The sequence below is a fragment of the Carcharodon carcharias genome, chromosome 4 (genome assembly GCF_017639515.1).
Source record: "Carcharodon carcharias isolate sCarCar2 chromosome 4, sCarCar2.pri, whole genome shotgun sequence".
NCBI lineage: Eukaryota > Metazoa > Chordata > Chondrichthyes > Lamniformes > Lamnidae > Carcharodon > Carcharodon carcharias.
This window is the reverse complement of record NC_054470.1, coordinates 108,827,308-108,852,373: the sequence shown is the minus strand read 5'-3', so window position 1 is coordinate 108,852,373 and position 25,066 is coordinate 108,827,308. Positions and strand designations below refer to the sequence as shown.

General features: G+C 45.3%; 1 protein-coding gene across 2 annotated transcripts in view; it reads right to left on the bottom strand.

Moving 5' to 3' along the window:
* LOC121277372 (A-kinase anchor protein 2) overlaps nt 1–25,066 on the bottom strand; it is a 166,638-nt gene that overhangs the window by 131,685 nt on the left and 9,887 nt on the right. The window contains exon 1 of one of the 2 annotated variants that reach the window (XM_041186760.1): nt 6,855–6,897. The exons of the other annotated variant lie outside the window; for it this stretch is intronic. The gene's annotated coding sequence lies outside the window, so the exon portion shown is untranslated. Of the gene's footprint in view, nt 1–6,854; nt 6,898–25,066 lie in introns of those variants that run through there. 2 annotated transcript variants of the gene reach the window in all.

The window sequence follows — 25,066 nt, the reverse complement described above, 5'->3', positions numbered from 1 at the left end:
ACCTGAAAGCCCAAGAAGAGGTCTACCTTGCCAGGTGGACGCCACTTATGTACAGCCGTGAAAGTGCACGTTCTAAATTCCTGCTGGAATTCCTTAACTTGGAAGGGGAGCAAGGTTCCGGTGTGTTGGCCTGGTAACGAGCATTCATGAGATGCAAAGGGGGTTCCCGACATAGCTTTGTGGGACACTCGACCCGCTTTAAGTCACCACGAAAGTCAGGGGAACAAGATTCCAAACTAATTTGCCACCATTGGGAAACTGTTTCTTGGCCTCCCGCCAAATCTTTTTCCCTCGTCCGCCACGCTTCCCACTGCTGGCGGGACTGGAAAATTCCACCCGAGAGTGACTGTCGGACACTTTTTAATTAGCATTCCTGTAGAAAGGTTGTTTTTCACTCCAATCTAATCACATTAGATGGGATGGCTTCACACTCATTTCCCAAATAGAGGTCATCATTAAGTCAGGAGGTGAAACTGTGGACTGCCCCTTATGTAACTCATTTTACAAAGTAGATATTTTGTTTTTTTTCTCATTTAAGACAGCCAAGTCAAACATTGAGTTGGCTCTTACATGGAAGGCTGTCACTTTGTCTTTGAGACGTTGCATGTTTTGAACCTTTAGACCCAACACTTTGCTTTTCGAACTGCGTTGGAGGAAACAGTCTTTCAAGTAAAGATGTAATCAAGAAAAATGATTAACAATAAATCCCAGCAACAAAAATGTAATCTTGGGTAATTCTGTGGAAAGATCTGTCATTCCTAACTCTGTGAGAAAGAACACTGAATTAGTCAGTAGGATCAGGGTTAAGTGTTTAGAGGTTCCGCAGGGGCCAATGGTAATTTTCCTGCCCATTTTTCAGATCGAAATATAAAGCGGCTTTACACCAATGTCTTGCTCATATTTATTGGCTTTTTCTGCCCTTAATACTGACTGATGTGGATAGGTGCGAGGGTGGCGCTGAGCAGAACGTGAAGCAAGTGTGTTTGGAAGTCTTTGGGATGTCTCAGAGGGCCTACTATTCCCCAATCTGTCATATTCTCATTATCCTCTCATTCAGGGCCTAGGTTCAATGCCTCAGTGAACTTAGTTGGATTTTATGCAACTGGTTCAAATGGGCTCATCTCCACATCCCCACCGACTCCAGCTGCCTTGCTGAAGTTACTTTCCAATGAGCATTGATTGGCAGCAGGCAGGGTTCCACTCCTCACTCAGGGAGAAGTCCCGCCTTAGAGAGCTGCCAGCCAATCAGATTGGCCAGCAGCTCTCCAGTCCCTGCAGCAACAGCACTGCGGTGGACGGAGGAGGAACTTCATGAGGAGGCCTGAGACCAATTCCAGGAACCTCAGTGTCAGGGGTCCCAGGGTGGGGAGGGTAGGGAAGCCCTGGGGGTCACAAGGGTGGTGATTGGGGCCTCAGGGGAGAGGTCGTAGGGGGGGAGGGAGGTCCAGAGGTCAGTCTTAAGAGGGGGCATCGGAGGGCTCAAATGGGGCAGCTGGTGGAATTAAATTCAATTAATTAATAAATCTGGAATATAAAGCTAGTCTCAATAATGGTGACGATGAAACTATCATCACCCATTGTCGTAAAAACCCATCTGGTTCACTTAATGTCGTTTAGGGAAGGAAATCTGCCATCCTTACCTAGTCTGGCCTACAAGTAACTCCAGACTCACAGCAACATGGTTGACTCTAAACTACTTTCAAGGGCAATTAGGAACATAGGACTTAGGGGTAGGAATAGGCCATTCAGCCCTTCGAGCCTGCTCTGCCATTCAACAAGATTATGGCTGATCTAGTTGTGTATCATCTCCATTTTGCCATGTGCCCCCCAATAACCCTTGATTCCCTTGTCTATCAAAAACTGTCTACCTCTGCCTCGAAATAAATTCAATGACCCAGCCTCCTCTGCTTTCTGGGGAAGAGAATTCCAAAGACTAACAACCCTTTGAGAGAAAAAGAATTCTCATAGTTTCTATCTTAAATGGTGGACCTCTTTTTATTCTTAAGCTGTATCCCCTGGTTCTAGTCACCCCCACAAGTGGAAACATCCTCACCGTATCTACCCTATCAAGTCTACTCAGGATCATATATGTTTCTGTAAGATTACCTCTCATTCTTATAAACTCCAATGGGCATAGGCCCAACCTGTTCACCCCTTCTTCATAAGATAAGCCCTCATCCCAGGAATGAGTTGAGTGAACCTTCTCTGAACTGCTTCTAACACAATTATATCTTTTTACAAATAAGGGACCATTAATTTGGTCGCCTTAAGGGTTGTTTCCTGTCCAGCCTCAATTTTTAAGCTGGCGGGCCCATTGCACATCTGTGGGGGAAGGCCGCAAATAGACAAACTTGGATCTTGGATGGGAAGGGGGAGGGTGGCACCCTCCATTAGATGCCCCCTTCTGACTGGGGACACCCCCCTCTTAAGACATGGTGACCTCAGGACCTCCCTCCACCCACCAGCCTCACTCCTGAGACCCCAGTCACCACCCTTGTGGCCCCTCAGGGCTTCCCTACCCTCCTCGCCCTGGGACCCCGGACACTGAGGTTCCTGGAATTGGTCTCAGGCCTCCTCATGAAGTTCCTCCTCCGTCCACTGCAGTGCTATTGCTGCAGGGACTGGAAAGCTGCTGGTCAATCCGATTGGCTGGCAGCTTTCTCTGAGCTTCCCCCCCAACCACAAGTGAGGGGTGGAACTCTGCCTGCTGCCAATCAATGCTCATTGGAGCGTAAATTTTCAGCAAGGCAGCTGGAGTCAGTGGGGATGTGGAGATGAGCCCCCGTCATCCTAAAACTTCAGGCTATAGCATATTTGATCAAAGAATGAGGCCATTCAGCTCTTACTGCTTATGTCAGCTCTTTGGAAGAGCTGTCCAATTCGTCTCTCTGCTCTGCTCTTTCTGTATATCCCACCAAATTTTCACCCATTGACATATTTATCCAGTTCCCTTTTGAAAGCCATTATCGAATTTCCCTCCACCACACTTTCAGACAGTGCAATCCTGTTCATAACAAATCAGAAAGTGCAAATCCACTGCGGTTTGATTTACATTAAATAATGACGCTAGGACACTGGGCTGAATTTTATTCTTGTTGTGGGGGTTCCATTGATGGGCCCGTTGGTGACCCCACCTTGGTTCTTTGCAGGATCCCTAGTGCATTTGATGGGGGTCAGGCAACTAACTGGTTGCCCTCAGGGCTGCTATTCCTTTAAAAGAGAGGGCTGGCAGCTCAACAACGCCATCAAGAGTGGTGGCCAATGCTGAGATTGCACCTGGAAGAAGGGGTTGCTGTGGAAGGGCACTGCCCTCCCACCCAGGTAGGCGGGATCTAGCGGCTGTCGGGGTCAGTTAGGGAGGGGGGGTGGGGTTGATAAGGGTAGGCAATGCAATTGCTGCAGGGGTAGCCACCGGGGTGGGGGGGAAGCCATCTGTGGGTAAGTGCCCAAAGAATGCCAAAATAGAAGGGCCCCACTCCCACCCAGGGCCTGCAGGGAGGCTGCCAGGGTTCCCAATGCGGTCTCCCTATGTCGATCCACCCGCCATTGGTAAAGCGCCACCAGTGGCAGGAAAAGGGCCTTATCTACCCACTTAAGTGGCTCAATTGGCCTCTCGGCAGGGGTGTCATCCTGCACCTTCCCCACTGCTTGTAAAAATGGCATGGTGACAACAGGACCTTCCCTCGCCATGTTCCAGGCCCACCACTTCTTAGCCTGTCCACACAGTGCTGCTAAAATTCAGCGCATGGTGACAGAATTAAGCTGGAATCGGGGCTCTTCTCACCTGAGCTTAGTGTGTAAATGCCACGCACCCTTCAGTTAACGGGTTAAGGGCGTTTCACTCTTCCCGTCAACTTCTGGTCAACTCCAGTTGCAGAAGCCTGTCAGATCGGGGTCATGACCTGGACTGACAAAGCCGTCCAGCTGGTATCTTTATTCTCAGCAGCTAGCCCTGGAGATTGTAAAAGATTAGAAAAAGCCCAGCAGCTGGAAGACAATTGAATGTTGCGACAGTGTCTGGGGAAGCTGCCCAGTCCACCGTGTATGGCCGGGACTACACAATCCTGCTGCTCAGAGCTATCCAATGTGGGGTGAAACGGAGATATGTACAGCAGGACAATCTCTTTTGTGCTCCTTTTTTTGTCCTCTGAATGCCTGCTGGAGTACAGCTCTATCGAAAAGCTTCCAGGGCCTCAACCAAGTAACCATTATGCATCATGTGAACTTTAATAGTGGGCATGGAATGTTGTCTGGGCTGGCTCAGTGGCTAGCATTCTTGTCTCTGTATCACAAGGTCATCAGTTCAAGCCCTACTTCAGATGCTTGATCACAAGTATCTATACTAGCATTCCCAGTACAAAATGTGGAGGTGACATCTTTTGGCCAAGGTGTTAAACTAAATCTGTCTGCCCTCTCCAGAGATCGATGGCACTATCTTGAGAAAGAGTGGTGAAGTTCTCCTTGGTATCCTGGTCTATATTTATCACTCAACCGGCAACAAAACTGCTGATCCGGTCATTATCTGATTGCTATTTCTGGGAGCTTGCTGTGCACAAATTGGTTGCCCTGTTTCCTTCATTACAACAGTGACTACACTTCAGAATTCATTGGTTGCAAAGCATTTTGGGATGACCTTAGGTCGTGAAAAGTGCAAGAATTTCTTTCTTTCTTTCTTATTCAAGTGGCAGGCGGTCATTCATAGCCCATCATGATCCAGTGCAGAAATGAGACGCGCATACAGCTGCTGACTAAGATCTCGACACAACTTATTTTGCTTTGTGACAATTCTTCCACTAACGCATCGCATTTCTCTCACACTGCCAGCAACAAACAGTGTCAGCTTGAGGCTCATCTCTGAGTCACAAGGCTCCAGATTTGAGTCCCACACCCAGGATTGAATCCACACAAAAATCTAGCTTGACATACTGAGCGTGCACTGCACTGTCAGAGGTGCCATCTCTCAGGTAAGACCTTAAACCGAGGGGCCTTCTGTTAGCTTGGGTGGATGTAAAAGATCCCGTGGCAATATTTTGAAGAAGAACAGTGGTCTTACCTCTCTGAATGTCCTGGTTAATATTTATCCCTCAACCAACATCACAAAAAACAGATTACCTGGTCATTATCCCATTGCTGTTTGTGGGAGCTTGCTGTGCACTAATTGGATGCTGTGTTTCCTACATTACAACAGTGACTATATTTCAAAAGTACTTAATTGGCTGCAAAGTGCTTTGAGATATCTGCTGGTCGTGAAAAGTGCTTTTATTGTTTTGTAGATTGTGAGGAGGTCAGTCTTAGCCACTTCAATGACTTGAGTTGGTAGTTTTATTGACTGATTAACAAAGCGAAGCTGTGCAATCATAAATAGGTGATGCTAGCTCTTCCTTGAAGGAGGGGGAACATAAGAGTGAATAAATTGTACTCCTAGTGAGCACTTTGTACTTAACCTCATATTGGACCTAAATCAGAACTGGGTCACTCACTAGGTTCAATACATTGCTCGAACAGTGCAGGCGACCTATCAGATAGTTCTGAAGAAAGAGTCATATTGAACTTGAAACATTAACTCTGTTTCTCTCTCCACTGAGGCTTCCAGAGCTGCTGAGGTTTTCCAGCAGTGTCTGTTTTTTACATCAGATTGCGCACATTGAAAGGAAAGTTGTCACGACCTTTCACCTTCCCCTGATAAGCCAAGTGCTGAAGTAAAAACTGTCAGGTTGCACATTTGAATGGCATTTACCAACCAATCACTGAATGAACATCACAAATTTGGAGGTTAATCGGTTATTCAGAACAGCTGGAAATTACTGTATCGCAAAATCCAATTCAAATAATGTTGATGCATGAAGGGAGACAAGAGGAAAAAGCTCAGCTGACACAGGGGACTGGAACATTGTTCCTGAGGCGAAGTATGACAGGGATGAAGCAAACCAGATCACAAATAAATGATCTGGGATCCATCAGAAACAACAACTTGCACTTATATAGCCTCTTGAATGTAACAAAACATCCCAAGGTGCTTCATAGGAGCATCATTCAACAAAATTTGATACTGAGCCACATGAGAAGATATTAGGACAGGTGACCAATAGCTTGGGCAAAGAGACGGTTAGAAGGAACGTCTTATAAGAAAATAAGAAACAGAAGCAAAAGTACATTGCATGTCTCATCGAGCCTGCTCCGTCATTCAATATGATCATGGCTGATCTTGGGCTTCAACTGCATCTTCCTACCCACTTTCCTCATACCCCTTAATTCCCTGAGAGACCAAAAATCTGTCTATCCCAGCCTTAAATGTATTCAATGATGGAGCATCCACAACCCTCTGGGATAGAGAATTCCAAAGACTTACAACCCTTTTGAGTGAAGAGATTTCTCCTCATCTCAGTCCTAAATGATTGGCCCCTTATCCCGAGACTATGCTCCTGTGTTTTAGATTTCCCGACCAATAGAAACAATCTCTTAGTGTCCACCCTGTCAAACCCCACTCCCGGGAGTCAGGGGTAGAGAGTTGGAGGGGGAATTTCAGGGCTGAGGGCCTAGGCAGCTGAATGCAAGGCTGCCAAGGGTGGAGGAATCAAAAAAAAATCGTGGGTGCACAGGAGATCAGGATTAGAGGAGTGGGAATATTCAGAGGGGTGTGGGACTGGAGGAAGTTATGGAGATGGGGAGGAATCATTGAAACAGGAGAACTGGGGAAGCCTGTTTTTTTACTAGATAACTGACAGGAGCATAGCAGAGGCTTCAGACTGCAATAGGTCGCTGAAGTAAATAGCTTCCTCTGAGGCAAAAAACGACAGACAAGTGAAACTACACATTTAACAGTTAGTTAAGTACATCTCCAATACATTGCTCACCTGAAATGCTTCAAAAATGCTCCAGAGTGGAAAATATCAATCACTTGATTTTTGCACACGTGGAGTAGGTTCAGTTTGAAGAAGATCTTCAGAACTGTTTTCTGCTTCAGTCTAGCAACCTGCAAATCAGCATGCTGCTGCTGCTAACCAAGCTCTGTGGCTTGCAATTGTGAAATGAGGAACTAGCGACACAAGTTGGTCCTGGCAGCTGCTTGGCACTCCGTGATCTACAGAACTGTAGCTCATAGTTAAAGAAGCTCAACATAGTCAAATACAGCAATACTACACAGCAATATCATACCATAAGTCAGTACACACCATTACTCTTTTATTTCATTGGTGGTGTGTGTTCAGCTGCCTAACCTCTGGAATTCCCTCCCTAAACCTCTCCCCCTTCAAGATGCCCTTTAAAACTTATCCTATCGTTGAAGAATCTGGCCACCTGTCTCAATATCGTTTTATGTGGTTCGGAGTTTAGAAGAACGAGAGGCAATTTCATTGAAACATACAAGATTCTGAACAGGTTTGATAGGGAGAACGCCGAGAAATTGTTTCCATTGGTCGGGGAATCTAAAACACGGGGGCACAGTCTCAGGATGAGGGGTCGGTCATTTAGGACTGAGATGAGGAGAAATTTCTTCACTCAAAGGGTTGTGAATCTTTGGAATTCTCTACCCCAGAGAGCTGTGGAAGACCCATCGTTGAATACATTTTAAGGCTGTGATGGACAGATTTTTGGTGTCTCAGAGAATCGAGGGAAATGGGGAGTGGGCAGGAAAGTGGAGCTGAAACCCAAGGTCAGCCATGAATGTATTGAATGGCGGAGCAGGCTCAACAGGCCGTGTGGTCCACTCCTGCTCCTGTTTCTTGTGTTCTTGTGGCATCACATTTTTTTTGGTAAATCAATCCTGTGAAGCCCCTTGAATGTTGTACTACATTAAAGACGCTTTATAAATGCAAGTTGTTGTTGCCACTATCCTGGTGACAACAGACCCCAACAGTTCCTGATAAGATGAGTCATTGACACATGGTAATCACCCCTCCACAATGACAAAACCTGCTCTGTCTCACTCAAATTCAGTGAGAATGTTCTTCCACAAAATATCTCACTTGAACATGTGCTGAGTCTACGCCAGTGATTTTTCACAAGGTGTTACTGTTTTAATTGGCCTGAACTTGCTGATGATGCCACGTCAATTGCCAGTGTTTCACCACCTATCTTTGTTGAATTGTCATTGACAATGTTGTTTTGTGAGACTTAAAGTTTGAGCTTTTAAAAAAGATTGGCTTGCCTTAACCCTTAGAATACCAGAAATTAATGACTACATTTGAACAAGTTTCAGGGCTTAAGGGGAGTTGCCAGCACAAGCACATGATTTTTGCTGGAAATACAGTTATGTTCGATTGGTCACGAAGCAGTAAAAATCAAAATGGAGCTTCCATATTCAGTATTTCTATGGCAATGTAGGAGGAGATGGTGGCATAATGGTAACAGCACTGGACTTGTAGTCCAGAGGCTAAGGGTCTGAGGACACAGGTTCAAATTCCATCACGGCAGCTGGTAGAATTTGAATTCAATCAATAAATAAATCTGGAATTAAAAAAAAAGCTCATCTCAGTAATGGTAACCATGAAACTATCATCAATTGTTGTGTTTAAAAAAAAAAAAGCCTTACTAGTGTCCTTTAGGGAAAGAAATCTGCCATCCTTACCTGGTCTGGCCTACATGTGACTCCAGACCCATAGCAAAGTGATTGGCTCTTAACTGCCCTCTGGTATGGCCTCACAAGCCACTCAGTTCATGGGATAAAAGGGGCAGGCAATAAATCCCCACTCTCTTTTTTCCAATAATTTATATAGATTTTTCTTTTCCCACCTATTTCCATTATTTTTAAATGTATTTCCACCCATTGTTTTATCTCTACCTTTTAGCTTATTTCGATCCCTTCCCCTCACCCCACCCCCACTAGGGCTATCTGTACCTTGCTCGTCCTGCTTTCTACCCTTAATGTCACCTATTAGCACATTCCTTAGATAATATCACCACCTTCAACACCTCTTTGTCCTTTTGTCTATGACATCTTTTGGCAATCTCCACCTATCACTGGCCCTCTATCCAGCTCTACTTGTCCCACCCCCCCTTAAACCAGCTTATATATCACCTCTCTTCTATTTTCCCTTAGTTCTTTTGAAGGGTCATACGGACTCGAAACATTAACTGTGTTCCTCTCCGCAGATGCTGCCAGACCTGCTGAGATTTTCCAGGTATTTTTATTTTTGTTTTGGATTTCCAGCATCTGCAGTTTTTTGCTTTTATCTTAGCGGGCAATAAATTGCCTGGTGTGGCTCAAGGAGCCCCACTCTGGCATGGCATTTGCTGCAGAGGAAGACCGTGGACTGAGAAGGTACAGGGTTCGCTAGCCTCTGTTTTCTCTGGGCCCTCTTCTCAGCCAGTTATAGCTTTTCCGCTGTGGTAAGTGACCAGATGACCTGCTTTAGTGATGTGGGTTCATGTGTAAATATAAGACAGGATATCGGGGAGAACTCCCTTGGGTAATCTTCAAAATAATACCGTGGGACATTTTACATACGCCTGAGAGGGCAGATGAGGCCTGCACTTAATGTCCTATCTGAAAGACAGCACCTCTGACAGCACAGCACCCTCTCAGTACTGGGCCTCTTGTTTCTTCTGAGCTCTGGGCCACAGCTGACACTCCCAATTTGAATGCTTTGCCATTTTCTGCAAGACCACATCACTTCCAATTTTACACAGATTGGATCTTTAGCAGTTGCCACACACTGGAGGGGCATGTGCAAGGTTTCTACTTCCCCTTGCTGGGGTAGTGGATAATATAAGTTGCCAATTCTGTCGAATGCCTAATTGCAGCCACATCACAGTGGGAACGGTGCAGGGCAGCAAGTATAGCCGAGAATTATCAGAGGAGGAGTTACCCTTTGCTGGGCCTGGAAGCCTCCATGTGGTTGGCTTGAAGCAATGTTCCAAAGGCCCAGGAGTAGGCCATGAGTCTGCCCTCTCAGTATACTTTGTACATTTGCAGCAGAAGACCAGAATTAATATTCATTAAAAAAAAATCTTGTAGTGAACAAGTTAATCGAAGCTTAAGGAAAATGTTCCCAGGCAATTACATCATTTTCTTCCTCTCACTGCAATGGAACTCTCACCTCAGAGTTGTGACTTCAAGTCCCGCCCCAGGAGAGGAGAGGAAAAATCATGGTCGACATTTCAGGGCAGTACTGAGAGAGTGCTGTACTGTCAGGAGGTGCTAGAAGCTACATGTATTCACACACAGGGCTCTTTTCTTTGCAAACTGAAAGAACATGTCCACACATTACACCTTTTTCAACTAAACAAAAACTTGGGGGAGAGCCATTCTGCGGTTTATTCCCCATGGCAATGCCTTGACCAATCAGAGTCAACTTGCCTGGTTTGAATTTAAATGAAAGCTTAGCAGTTAACTGTTCCCTGGTGCATTCTCCATGGCATCACCTCTGCCAATCAGAGTCCACTTGCAAACAATCTCTGCCCTCTTCCCATGCAGTATAAATTGTTGTACTCTTTGAGATTTGGCATTCTTCTGATTCTGCCAAGTTGAGTACAAGACAAAAAGCTTTGACAGTGTGTCTCTCTTCTCGGATTGGTCTTTAGTTTAACTGCTGTTTGTGGGATCTTACTCTGTGCAAATTGGCTGCCATGTTTCTGACATTACAACAGTGACTACACTTCAGATGAGTTTTATTGGGATGTCCAGAGGTTGTGAAACCAAGAGAAGGTCATTATTTTACATGTTGGTTGAGGAATAATGTTGGCCTAGAGAGGGATGAACTCTCCTGCACTTCCTCAAAATAGTTCTATGAGATGTTTTATGCCCACCTGAGAGGGCAGACAGAACTTCAGTTTAACATAACATCTGAAAGATGGCACCTCCAACAGTGGAGCACTCCCTCAGTACTGTAATGGGAACATCAGTTGAGATCTTGTGCTCAAACCAATGGAGTACAGTGTGCAGTTTTTGTCTCCTTACTTAAGAAAGGATATAACTGCACTAGAAGCAGTTCAGCAAAGGTTCACCTGGCTGATTCCTGGAATGAAGAGTTTATCTTATGAGGAAAGATTGAGCAGTTTGGGCCTATATCCATTGGAGTTTAAGAAGAATGAGAAGTGATCTGATTAAAACATATAAGATCCTGAGGGGACTTGAGAGGGTGGATGCTGAGATGATGTTTTCCCTTGTGGACGGGTTTAGAACTAGGCTACAGAGTTTAAAAATTAAAGGCCTCCCATTTAAGATGGCAATGAGAATTTCTTTCTCTCAGAGGGTTGTCAGTCTGTGGAATTCTCTTCCCCAAATAGCAGTGGAGGCTGGGTCATTGAATATATTCAAGTAGATTTTTGATCAACAAGGGAGTCAAGATTTATGGGGGCAGGCAGGAAACTGGAGTTGAGGTCACAACCAGATCAGCTATGAACTTATCGAATGGTGGTGCAGGCTCGAGGGACCAAATGGCCTACTCCTGCTCCTAGTTCTTAGAGGCACAAGAGTATTACTCACTGAGCCTTGATTTGGGGGCACTTTGCCTTTGACCTGGGGAAGACCCTCCGTTAAACCATTCAGGCTTTTCATGCCAGATTGAGGCGGGATTTGTGATGCTCCCTTTCAGAAAGGATGCACTGGCTTTGACCATGTCCACATGGTGATAACTCATTGCTGGGTCCTCGAGACTCATCCAACATCCATGGCCGTGGGCAACCGGAGCTCCTGCTCCTGCTCGTGGGTCGTACTATTGGGGGAAGGCTCACATAGACCAGGGAAAAGTTCCCATGGCTTCCATGGCTCCTCTGCTGATGTTAGTCCTGAATTAAACCACTTCTTGTGGCTGCTCAGCCTCTCACCATTTGTGCCAGTGGAGGATTTCAGCTGAGCAGGTTGGTTTCTGGTAACATGCAGTGTGAAGTGCAGGTCTCCAAAAAATGAACAGAAAGGTTTACAGGGGGTTTTGGCTGCTGAAAGAGACACTGAAAACAGGTAGGGTTTTTGCGTTCAAACTTTGTCGATGGTTTCAATAAGCGTTCTGTTCCCCTCACGATGTGAAAATGGAAACTTGTTGTTATGATCTGGAATGCACTGACTGAATGGTTTTGGAACAGTTTCACTCACGAATTGCATATATACTTGACAGGGGAAAAATTGCAGGGGCATGGGTATAGATCAGGGGAGTGGAACTAACTGGGCGCCACATTCAAAGAGCCGGCACAGGCATGATGGGCTGAACGGCCTGTAGCAATGTGCTGTTATCATTTGGCTCTCTGCCCTTTTTGGAGAAAGTGTAGCTTGGGCCGACCACAACTGGTTATGGTATAAAGCGCACTGGAATTGATGTCAGAGTCCCACTAGTTATTCACATCGCAGAATATATCACACATTAAACCTACAAGCTAAAACTATTTATCTATCTTATTGACCTTCAAATATAGAAAAGAAAAAATATTAAGCTGCAAAGTACAAGTCAACTATACTTTAAATTGAGAATGCAAATACTTTGAAGTAAACCATCGAATACAGATGTCTCCTTCAAAGCTGTCAGCAGCCCTTCTCTCTAAAATTAGAACAGTCTCACAACCTCAGGATGTTCCAAAGTGCTTCACGGCCAAGGGAGTACTTTTTGAAGATGGCCACTGTTGTCCCATAGGAAATGCGGCAGCCAATTTGTGCACAGCAAGCTCTCACAAATAGAAGTGAGATCATGACCAGATCATCTGGTTTAGTGGTGTTGGTTGAGGGATAAATATTGGCCAGGACACAGGGGAGAACTCCCCCGTACACTTTCAGAATAGTGGCATGGGATCCTTTACAACCACTTGAGAGCACAGATGGGGCCTCAGTTTAACGTCACACCCGAAAGATCTGAACTAAAATAGCCTCTTGGAACCATGCAGAAAGCTTCATGTGAAATATATACACAAAACTCTCACAAGGCTCTTGGAATCTGAACAGTAAGTTAAAGAAAACTTCACACTGGAAGAATTAAAGAAGTGTGGAGGAGTATATTATACTTAAAGCATTCCCCTCAAAAAAATTCTCTCGCCAACTCTATCAACACATCAGCATTTAAAAAGATGCCTTGAAATCCGCCATTAAGATTTTAAAACAATTATGATGATCCTTTTCATACCACTGTATGCTTCACAAGATAAATTAAACAGACTGTTTCATTTTGGGTGACACATCACAATTCATTTATGTCTGTCCATCTCTCTGTGTTCAAACTATACAAACGTGACTGATGGAAATAAACTCTAATTGGAGTACTGGTGGGAACCAGGCTGAAATTCTTAAATAGCCAAGTGCTACAGATAGGGAGGTTAGGGATCTGACAAGGAAATGTCAAAAAGGAACACCATTGTGGAATTTCCAAGAATACAAGAGGAAAGAAACACTGGCTGTGCTGGCATCCATTGAAGTGAATGAAATTTTACTTCAGACCTCCACAATTGTGGTGAATTAACTCATGAGCATTAGGCAGTACAGCCTGTGTCATTAACTTTTTTCAGACTGACCTCTCAGCGGAAGTTGACCACCTGGAAAGATTTCTACACAAAACGGGATACAAACATACAAACTAGGAGAGGGAGTAGGCCACTTACCCCCTCAAGCCTGCTCATCCATGCAATAAGATCATGGCTGATCTGACTTTAACCTCCTATCTACCCCCAATAAACTTTAACCCCCTTGTTAATCAAGAATCTATGTAGCTCTGCCTTAAAAATATTCAAAGACCCTGTTTCCACAGCCTTTTGAGGAAGAGAGTTCCAAAGACTCATGACTCTCAGAGAAAAAAATTCACCTCCTCTTTATCTTAAATGAATGAATCATTTTTAAATTGTGACTCCCTAGTTCCAGATTCTCCCACAAAAGGAAATATCCTCTCCACATCCACCCTGTCAAGACCTCTCAGGTTCTTAAAGGTTTTGATCATCACCTCTTGCCCTTCTAAACTACAATGAATACAAGCCTAACCTGCCCAGCCTTTCCTCATAAGACAATCCACCCATTCCTGGTATTGGCCTAGTGAACCTTCTCTGAACTGATGCATTTCTAATGCATTTACAAATTCCCTTAAAAAAGGAGACCAATGCTGTACACAGTACTCCAGACGTGGTCTCACCAGTGCCCTGCACAGCTGAAACATAACCTCCCAACTTCATTTTTCTTGATTCAACAGTGTTAGAACCATGAGTATGTAGCAATGATGTCATTGTGCCAAGCCTCCGCTAACTGATGAAGCTATATCCCAAAGTGGGTAGAATGAATCTTTACAATTTTTTTCATAGTTTGAAACAGGGAGAAAGAGCAGGAGAGTTCTTCTCCATGTCTTGGCCAATGGATATTCCACAACCGACATCGCAAAAACAAATTGTCTGGTCATTATTTTATGGCCTCAGGATATCACAGCCAATTAAATACTTTGAAGTGTAGGCACTGTTATAATGTGGGAAGCATGGGGCAGAATTTTACAGTCCCGTCTCAGCAAGGGTGGGGCTAGAAAATGCAGTGAGTTGTTCAGAAGTCCATTGACTTTGGCGGGACCGGAAAATCCCGCTGGCGGTGGACAAATATAAGGACATTTCTGAATGCCCTGGACTCCACTAACTTCATTAATACAGTTCTTAGATTAATATTTATATATTTATTATAATATTATAATTTTTATTTATATATTTCATAGCGAGAAGCTTTTGGAAAATAAAGCATTTGGCCTGTAATGGCAACAGGAAATGATTTTTTTTAACTACATGAGGATGAATGACCAATTCAGCCCATCTGGCAGATAAAGAAAGCTCAATGTCTATATCGCGATACTGATTTTCTCACCAAATGCTTGTTCGACACTTTTGAAATGACGGATGTTATCAGCCTTAATTGACTCTCTGGATACTCCATGCCAAGTCTTTGCCATACTTTGTTAAAATAGTTATATCTGAACAGTCAGAACCATTGCAGCCCAGTTCTGATGAAACATTACGACCAGGTGTAGGGGCATCATTTCAGTAAGGACAAAACTTCAGTTTCACAGGCCTAGTGGATTGTCAGCCCATGTTATATCCCACATAATTTTTATTCCCGCTAAAGACAATGAAACAAAAAATTAAATGGAGTCTAACACATGCTGCCGATTGACTCAGCGCATTGTCCATAATTACTAGTCATCATTTGAGGGAGATGATGCTGTTGAAATTGGTTTCCCGTTGGCCCTTGAAATTTGACCCATGCTCTTGAAAGAAAATGAAAATAGAGGAAAAATATCAAATCTGTACAAGGATTGTTGTCTATGTTTAGCGGCTTTAAATAGGAAGATAAAAAGTGGCAGCTACACAGCAGGCTAATAATTGGCTCATAACAGCTGAATAATGTGAATGTAGAATTCTGCAGGAATGTAACCTGCACCCAATGCATTTAGAATCACATAGAATATACTGCACAGATATAGGCCATTCTGCCCAACTAGTTTGCACTCCATGAGTCTCCTCCCATTCTATCTAGCCTATCTCAGCATATCTTCCTATTCCCTTCTCTCTCATGTACTTGTCCAATTTCCTTTTGAAAGCATCCAAGCTATTGGCCTCAGCCACACACTGTGGTAGTGAGATTCTCATTCTAACCACTCTCCGGATAAAGAAATGTCTCCTTATTTCCCCACTGAATTTATTAATAACTATTTTGTGCTGATGGTCTCTAGTTTTGTATCCTCCCACAAGTGGAAACATTTACTCCACATCATCCCTTCCCAGTCCATTCGTAATTTTAAAAACCTCTAATCGGGTATCCTTTCAATGTTTTATTTACAAAAGAAAAATGCTCCAACCTGGTTAATCTTTCAGGATCAGTTAAAATTACTTTTTAATCTCTACTGGAGCTCGGCAGCAAGGTTTAATTGGCTCAAATGGGTCCTTTTCTGAACTGGAATTTTGAACAGAAAAGCCTTGATTGGTTGTGATTGGGCCATAAGGCAACAGCCAATGTTGACAAGTGTGTTGGGATTGTCTTCACATCAGCCACTTTCCCTAAATTGATCTTCTCTTCATTAAGTTTGAACTTAGTGGTATGGTGGCATTTATAAACAAGACAGCTCTTGAGGGTTAATACAAAATAATTAGCTCGGGTGCCAACTTCTTCTCCCACTCCTCAAAAATGTTCTTAGTGTTTTCCTGACTGTTCCTTTCTCATCGACTCTCCCACCCAGCTTTAGGTCCATCCGGCAGTGTTTCCTGTATTTCTTCTGGCCTTGGGTTCGAGATGGAATTCTGAACAGTTCCTTTTGCTTTTTATGGAATGCTGGCCTCTCATGACTTCATCTTTGAATCAGTGGGCAAACACATTGCACCTAACATCTGTCTGAGCATTTAGTGGAAACAATCAGAGAATTCCCCATGATTCAAGCCCCCTGGACCCTAGAAAATAGGGGCGAGGAATATGGAGTGAATCCTGAATAAATCAGTAAAACAGGCAAACAATCAGACAAGTGGAAATGAGCACCTCCATTACCAGCTTTTAATAAGATGGGGGGAGCGGGTGGTGTGGATGTCGATTGTATTGTGAGTAATCAGGGTGAGTAGTGATTGTTAATATTGTGTGATGGGATGTTTAGCTATTACGTCGATGGGTGAGTCAGACTGGTACAGCAGAGCACGCTCTCCTATTGTTAGGGACAAGAACTTGCATTTATATGGCACATTTAATTTTGGAAAAATGATTATCAAGAAGCATAACGGGATATACACTGATGCTGAGTCTAAGTGAGAAATGTTGTGGGTGGGGATGGGAAAGAAAAGCCTCAGTCATAGAGGTAGATTTAATAACAACTTGCAGTCATATAGCAACTTCAATGTTGTAAAAAGGGTTCTCCAACCTTTCCACTTCTGGGGGGGGCCCACATTTCAAAATTTTTTTCACTCAAGGGGCCAGTAAATGAATTTCAGAAAGGTAAACATTAAACATGAATTAAAAAAAAAACACTGAGGTATGAAAAGGAACCACTTGCTGAGCAAAATAATCAATGAGAAATAAATAATGACGAGTATTAGAGTGCAATAGGATCAGCGTGTGTGTCTCTGGCTCACTCCCAGTCTCACGGTTCTCACTCACTTAACCTCACCCGCTGTGAGGGTGGATGAGAGGGCATGATGGTGTGTGTGGCTGAGGGTGAATGGGAACCCTGCTCCTGGGAGTGAGCCAGACTTATGGGCAGACTCTGCTATCTCACACTCTCTCAACAACACCCGTCACACTATCTCAACATCCCCCACTCACACTCTCTCAACACCCTCAGTCACACTATTTCAACACCCCTCGCACACTCTCTCAACACCCCCCCCACACTCTCTCAACACCCCTGCCGCACACTCTCTCAACAACCCCCCCGCACACTCTCTCAACACCCCCCCGCACACTCTCTCAACACCCCACCTGCACACTCTCTCAACACCCCGCCCCCGCACACTCTCTCAACACTCCACCTGCACACTCTCTCAACATTCCCCCCGCACACTCTCTCAACACCCCACCTGCACACTCTCTCAACAACCCCCCCGCACACTCTCTCAACACCCCCCCCCGCACACTCTCTCAACACCCCACCTGCACACTCTCTCAACACTCCCCCCGCACACTCTCTCAACACCCCACCTGCACACTCTCTCAACACTCCCCCCGCACACTTTCTCAACAGCCCCCGCACACTCTCTCAACACCCTCAGTCACACTATTTCAACACCCCCCGCACACTCTCTCAACACCCCCCCCGCACACTCTCTCAACACCCCACCTGCACACTCTCTCAACACTCCCCCCGCACACTCTCTCAACACCCCACCTGCACACTCTCTCAACAGCCCCCGCACACTCTCTCAACACCCCACCTGCACACTCTCAACACTCCCCCCGCACACTCTCTCAACAACCCTTCCGCACACTCTCTCAACACCCCATCTGCACACTCTCTCAACAACCCTCCCGCACACTTTCTCAACACTCCCCCCGCACACTCTCTCAACACACCTCCCGCACACTCTCTCAACACCCCCCCCGCACACTCTCTCAACACCCCACCTGCACACTCTCTCAACACTCCCCCTGCACACTCTCTCAACATCCCACCCCCGCACACTCTCTCAACACACCCCCCGCACATTCTCTCAACACCCCCCCCGCACACTCTCTCAACACCCCCCCGCACACTCTCTCAACACTCCCCCCGCACACTCTCTCAACACCCCACCTGCACACTCTCTCAACAGCCCCCGAACACTCTCTCAACACCCCACCTGCACACTCTCTCAACACTCCCCCCGCACACTCTCTCAACACCCCCCCCGCACACTCTCTCAACACCCCACCTGCACACTCTCTCAACACACCCCCCGCACACTCTCTCAACAACCCCCGCACACTCTCAACACCCCCCTACACACTCTCTCAACTCCCCTCCCCTCACACTCTCTCAACTCCCCTCCCCTCACACTCTCTCAACTCCCCTCTCCTCACACTCTCTCAACACCCCCCTGCACACTCTCTCAACAGCCCCCGCACACTCTCTCAACAGCCCCCGCACACTCTCTCAACACCCCCCCCCCCCGCAAAATCTCTCAACAACCCCCCCGCACAATCTCTCAACCACCCCCCTCACACTCTCTCTCTCACACACAGTCTTCAATCACTCACTTGCTCAGACGCCAGTGGACCCTGCTCCTGCTGCCTTGTGCCCTGCTCTGGCATGCCTGGGGCCCCGTTCCCCAGCACCTTCGCTCCCTGGGCCCCATTCCCTGGCTCCTCCGCTCCCTGGGCCCCGTTCCCCAGCACCTTCGCTCCCTGGGCCCCATTCCCTGGCTCCTCCGCTCCCTGGGCCCCGTTCCCCAGCACCTTCGCTCCCTGGGCCCCATTCCCTGGCTCCTCCGCTCCCTGGGCCCCGTTCCCCAGCACCTTCGCTCCCTGGGCCCCATTCCCTGGCTCCTCCGCTCCCTGGGCCCCGTTCCCCGGCACCTTGGCTCCCTAGCCCTGGGCTCATTGGGCCCAGAACTCACTGCTGCTGGAGGTCTCTGCTCCTCCAATGGCAGACCGTTTCTTTCCCGCATTTGCTGCTGACAGGCTCATTATCAGCAGCAAACATGGGAGAAACATGGCCTGTGATTGGAGGAGCAGCTCCATGCAGGATCTTCCATTCAAACTTACCTTTTTGGCCAGCATGTTGAAAACTGGCTTCAGGGGCTGCACCCAGCCGTTAGCTGGACAAAGCTGTTGCAAAGTATTCTAAGGTGCTTCACTGGAGCATTATCAGACAAAACCTTTAGTGCCTTGGTTTAATATCTTACCCGAAGGACCAAGCAACTGACAGTGCAGCACTCCCTCAGTGTGGCCCTGGGAGTGTCAGGCTGGATTTTGTGTTCAAGTCTCTAGAACTGATAATGACACAGAAGTGAGGGTGCTGCCCACAAAGCCACAAGTGACAGTCATTTGGGACCAGCAGCTAGAAATTCACAATGTCGTTCGACACAGAGAGGCTGTACCCTCAACTACCCACTGAGGAAAGCAATTGACTCTCCATCTGGGGACCATGTTTGTATTGTTGTTGGGGGGTTGGGGGTGTGGGGTGGGGAGCGGGGTGCGGAGGGTCAGTGCTGCTGATTCTGGCTGTACCAGCAGAAACTCCTCTTTAAGCAGCAAGACCTGTCCATTTATCCCAAAGGCTCGGCACAACAATCAGAGCTGCCGTAAGTACGATGTGGAAGCTCAACTGAGGAACTGGTTCATCTCAGCTCTTAATTTTCCTTTGGTGAAAATTTGATGGAACATTTCAGGCTGCAGGTTGTAAGTATGTAGGTTGCAGCTTGTCCTGATTTTCCCTCACACGTGTATCAGCATCGCCAGTGCAAAGGAAACTGACTCCACTCTAGTGCACCTTCAACAGCCCCGCAGGGATGACAGGATGGCTAAATCTTTCTGATTTCTGGATAGAACTGGGTCAAATCCAATGATTATCCCCCAAAACTTTACATAGCATTTACACCACCATTACAACAAACCATTCGGCCCATCTGCTTTGTGCCACTGCTTATGTTCCGCATGACCCTCCTCCTAACCAACTCCATATAATGATCGTTTAAGCTTGGTGGTGGCAACTGGTGTCAATCTCCCCAGTGGGAAGGCGGTGGCATGGTAGTATTGTCCCTGGAACTGGCATTCCAAAGACCCCAGGGTAATGCTCTGGGAACCTGGGTTTGAATCCCACCGTGGCAGATGATGAAATTTGAATTCAATAAAAATAAATTGGAATTAAAAGCCTGATGATAGCCATGATTGTTGTAAAAACCCATCTGGTCCCCTTTAGGGAAGGAAATCTGCCGTCCTTACCAGGTCTGGCCTACATGTGACTCCAGATCCACAGCAATGTGGTTGGCTCTTAACTGACCTCTGGACAAGGGCAATTAGGGATGGGCAATAAATGCTGGCCTAGCCAGTGATGCCCACATCCAATGAATAAAAAAAAAATCTTATGGGAGATGATGGAATACAGAAGAGTTTAAAATCATTAAACCTTAACAACACAGGAGAGGTCACTTGGCCTACCTTGGTGTAAGGGAATGCTGCACTGTCTCTCATATGCGATGTTAAACAGTCTGCACTCTCAGATGGGGGTAAAATAACCTACGGCCACTATATTGAAGAGGAGCAGTGGGGAGTAAAAGATCCAATGGAATTGCTCTGAAGAGCAGGGGAGTTCTCTCCAGTGTCCTGCCCAATATTTATCCCTCAATTAACATTATTACATTAGATCATTGTCTTGTTGCTGTTGGGTGATATGCTGTGCACAAATTGGCTGCCATGTTTCCTATATAAACAGTGACTACACTTCAAAAGTACTTGTTGTGATCCTTGGCCAGACCCCGGGATGTGGGGGGAGATCTAGTTAGGGATCAATAACGTTTTGGTTAAAGTTTGAGGTTCAATGCACCTGCATTTGAAATAAAACAAGATTCCACGGGTTTTGGATAAACAAAAACAAAATTTACCATCCAAGTTCAGAAAGATAAAGCAATTTACAATATGCATCTTATACTCTAATATTTAGGATAAGGATGAAGCACGTGTGAATTAGACGTACTGTAGTCGAACACATGACACGACAGAGGTAAACAGCAGATGCAACCAACGAGCCCATGGATTCTCAAGAACCCACCCAGATGTCAGTAAACACCAAGTCAAACAATCTCATTGAAACTCTGTCTCATGGGGGATTCTCAGCTTCACCTTCGAAGATCTCTCCTTGGAATTCTTTCCAAAAGTCACTACCACTCATTTGGCCTTAACAATGGCCCACATCACTGGGTTTCAATCTTGTCTTCTGAGATTCCTTTTCCCTGAATTCCCGAATACATTCAAATACTAGCTCACAAGCACACTTTTAGATCTATGGCCATGCCAAGCAGAACACCACTACTCCAAAGGGGTACCTTTTCCCCAGTGGCCCTCTTTACTTAAAGTCTACTCCCCAGAACTCTTTCTTTAACTTAACAGGACCTATTCCTGTCCCTGTGTCTGTGATACTTCTGGCTGACTCCCTCAAAACTGACTGCCTCAAGAAGAGTTGTTCACTAACCCTTGAACTCTTCTGACGATCTATTAAAACACTCCCAGAGGGTCCCACCCTTGTTGCTAGGCAGGAACCAATGCAACAAGCATTGGAACATCCTGTACCTTAAATGTTACAATCTCCACAATTTATCTAGACCAATTCCCCAAGTGTTTCCTCATTGCAGAACTGCATTTTTTTCCCCTTCAATTGCTTATCCAATTCCCTATGGCTAATTTAGCACCCAGGGACACACAGATCAATGGATTTCATGACATACTTCATTAGTTGTAAAGTGCTTTGGCACATCTTGAGGTTGTGAAAGGTGCATTATAAATGCGCTATCTTTCTCTAGCCCGTCTTCAGGGAAACATAAATAAATTCCAAAAATAAGGCAGCCTACACATAATCCAAACTGAATGTTGGGTCTTGGAGCTAAGTATTAGAAGATCAACATATACACAAAGAATCACTGTGTAATTGTGGCACTGGAACTCCCTCAACACTGCACTGGAAGTCTGAGCTTTGATATTGTAATCAAGTCTCTGAAAGATGGAATTTCAACCTGCAACCTTCTGACTTAGAGGCAATATTGCTGCCCGCTGAGCCAGAGCTGACAATACCACTCACACCCTGTGCAACAATAACACACATCACGAGTGGAATGGTAAACAGCCAAACACAGACTTCCATCAGCTTCCAGAGGCCGCTGTAAGAATGTGTTTGTATTTGCAGTTAATTTGCTGACTAGAGTTGGCTGGTCTGAATGCAGTGAAGGCTAAATTGAATCAGTAATGGGGTCACCTTGACTGATGCTGTAAAAAGCAGAATCAGCCAAAAACAAAAAGATTTTCCGTGAAATATGCTGCAAGCAAACACTTCATGGCTAGTTACACCCCTCTCCAGTTTTATCCCGAACTCTCCCTTTCAGTGGTGCTGATTCACACTGTGTCCAGTTCCAATCTCATTGATAACTCTCCTAAATGGCCATTCTGCCCACAGAAATGTTTGTGGGTTTTTCAGCAGTCGGGGGTAGGCGGGGCATTTCAACAGAGCCTAAACATGTCCTCAACTGACAACCCTTTCCAGCAAGGAGGTCACTGGATCATAAAACCATAGTATCGTAGAATGATTATAGCACTGAAGGAGGCTATTCAGCCCATCGAGTCCATGCCAGCTCTCTGCGAGGGCAATTTAACTAGACCAATTCCCCAAGCGTTTCCTCATAGCAGAACTGCATTTTTTTCCCTTCAATTGCTTATCCAATTCCCTTTTGAAAGCCACAATTGAATTTGCCTCCACCATTGTCTCAGCCAGTGCATTCCAAACCCTAACCAATCACTGTGTAAAAAAGGGTTTTCCACATGTTGCCTTTGGGTCTTTTCACCATTCACCTTACATCATTGCCCTCTGGTTCTCAATCCTTCCACCAGCGAGAACAGTTTCTCTCCAGCTACTCTGTCTCGACACCTCACGATTTTGAACACCATTGTTTCTCCTCTCAACCTTCCCTTCCCGAAGAAGAGCAACCTCAGCTTTGCCATCTTGTCCATGTAACTGAAGTCCCTCGTCCTGGGAACCATTCTCGTAAATCTTTTCTGCCCCATCTCCAATCGGGAGTTGGCAGTGCGGGAGGTTTCCTCATGCCCTTACCTAGGGGCACCAAACTTTACTGCTCTTCGCTACTGCCCTCAGTACAAAACAGGAATCGTAACTCAAACCTCTTTAACCTGTGTGACTCAGTGTCATTCAACATCATTCATCGATCTGCCGGAGGAATCCCCAATGATGCTTATTAAAGGCAGGTTTTATGCCAGTTCCTCAATTTTAGTAATAATTGCTTCAAACCTTCTAACAGTGCTTTAATGCAGAGTGGGCCAAACTTTATGAACACAGTTTCATAGCTTCCTATTGTATGGGTCTGAGTATCAGAGCATGAGAAGAGTTGAGGGGCAAAAGATTCTAAAATCTGAGTTGGCTGGGAGGAATAAGAGGGAGGCAGATTAGCTCAGTTGGTAGATGGCTGGTGTGTGGTTCAGAATAAAACCAACAAGTGTGGGTTCAATTTCCGTTCTGGCTGAGGTAGACTTGGGACCTGCCTCCTCGTCTTGCCCGAGAGTGGAAGTCAGTGCTACACCATCATTGACAAACTGCCAAGAAAACAGCTCAGGATGGAGCATCATCAGATGATGAGCCAGGGAACTGCCTTTGGACAAAGCACACGTGGAATGGGATGGGAAGAATACTAGGATTAGGGAGGATGCAAGGAATCAAGAATAGGTATAATAAGAACATGGCTTAAACAGGCCTATACTAAAGTTTGAATATAGGTGATTGTGATGGTTTGGAGCATGTCCCCAAGAATGGAAATGGTTCAAATGCTGTTCAGAACACTGCATACAGAGGTATGTAGGCAGTGGAAGTGCTAGGTAGACAATATTAAGTGACTTGTTACAGCAAGGGATACAGATGACTGAAGCAGCCAGGCTGGTTCAGAAGTGACAACAATGGAATGAATTCATTCAACCTCATCACTGCTGAGTGAAAGGAAATCGTAAAAGAAAGAACATGAATTTACATAGCACCTTTCACAACCTCAGGAAGTTCCAAAGCGCTTTACAGCCAATAAAGTCTTTTTGAAGCATAATCATTGTTTAGCGTAATAGTAATATATATAGCGAGAGAGATAGAAAGATAGAGAAATGTAGAGAGTGAGAGATATATAGAGATGGAAACAATGATATATTTTTAGAGATGCAGAAAAAAGAGAAAGAGATAGATAGAGGCTATAACAGTCCTCAATTTTAAAATTCTCATCATTGTTTTCAATTTCTCCCATAGCCTTGCCCCTCCTTTCTCCAGCCCCACAACCCTCTGAGTTACCTGCACTCCTCTAATTCTGTCCTCTTGCGTATCCCCGATTTAAATCACTCCACCATTGGTGGCTGCATCTTCAGCTACTTTGGCTCTACGCCCTGAAATTCCCTCTCTAAACTGCTCTACCTCACTTTCTTCCTTTAAGACACTTCTGAAACCCTACTTCTTTGATCAAACTTTTGGCCCAATATCTCCTTATGTCTCTCTGTGTTGAATGTTGTATTCTAATGTTCCTGTGAAGCACCTTGGAATATTTTCCTACATTAAGGGAGCAGTTCTGCGAATATTTGAAAAACTAAATAACATACAATCATTACTGATGTTTTGGGTAGTTACAGGAAGTTAGGAAGTGGTTCACACACCCCTTGTGTTTCAATCCTGTAATGTTTCTGCCAAGAATTCAGTATCTATGGTAGCTGCACCCTAACATCCTGTAACAATCCAAAATATTTGCACGTACATAGAAATGGCAAAAGTATTTTACACACTGTTTCCAATGGGGACTGTCTTATAGTGGCTTCATTTAGAATTCAGCAGAACAGGCCACTCCTTTCCTCTCTGCCTAATTTGCTGCATCCAGAGATCATCACCTAGAGAGGAGCTTGTGTTTATACAGTGTCCACTCTTCTCAGAACATTCCAGAGCACTTTGCAGACTAAATGATATTGTCCAGTTGGTTTGTTAGGTAGGCA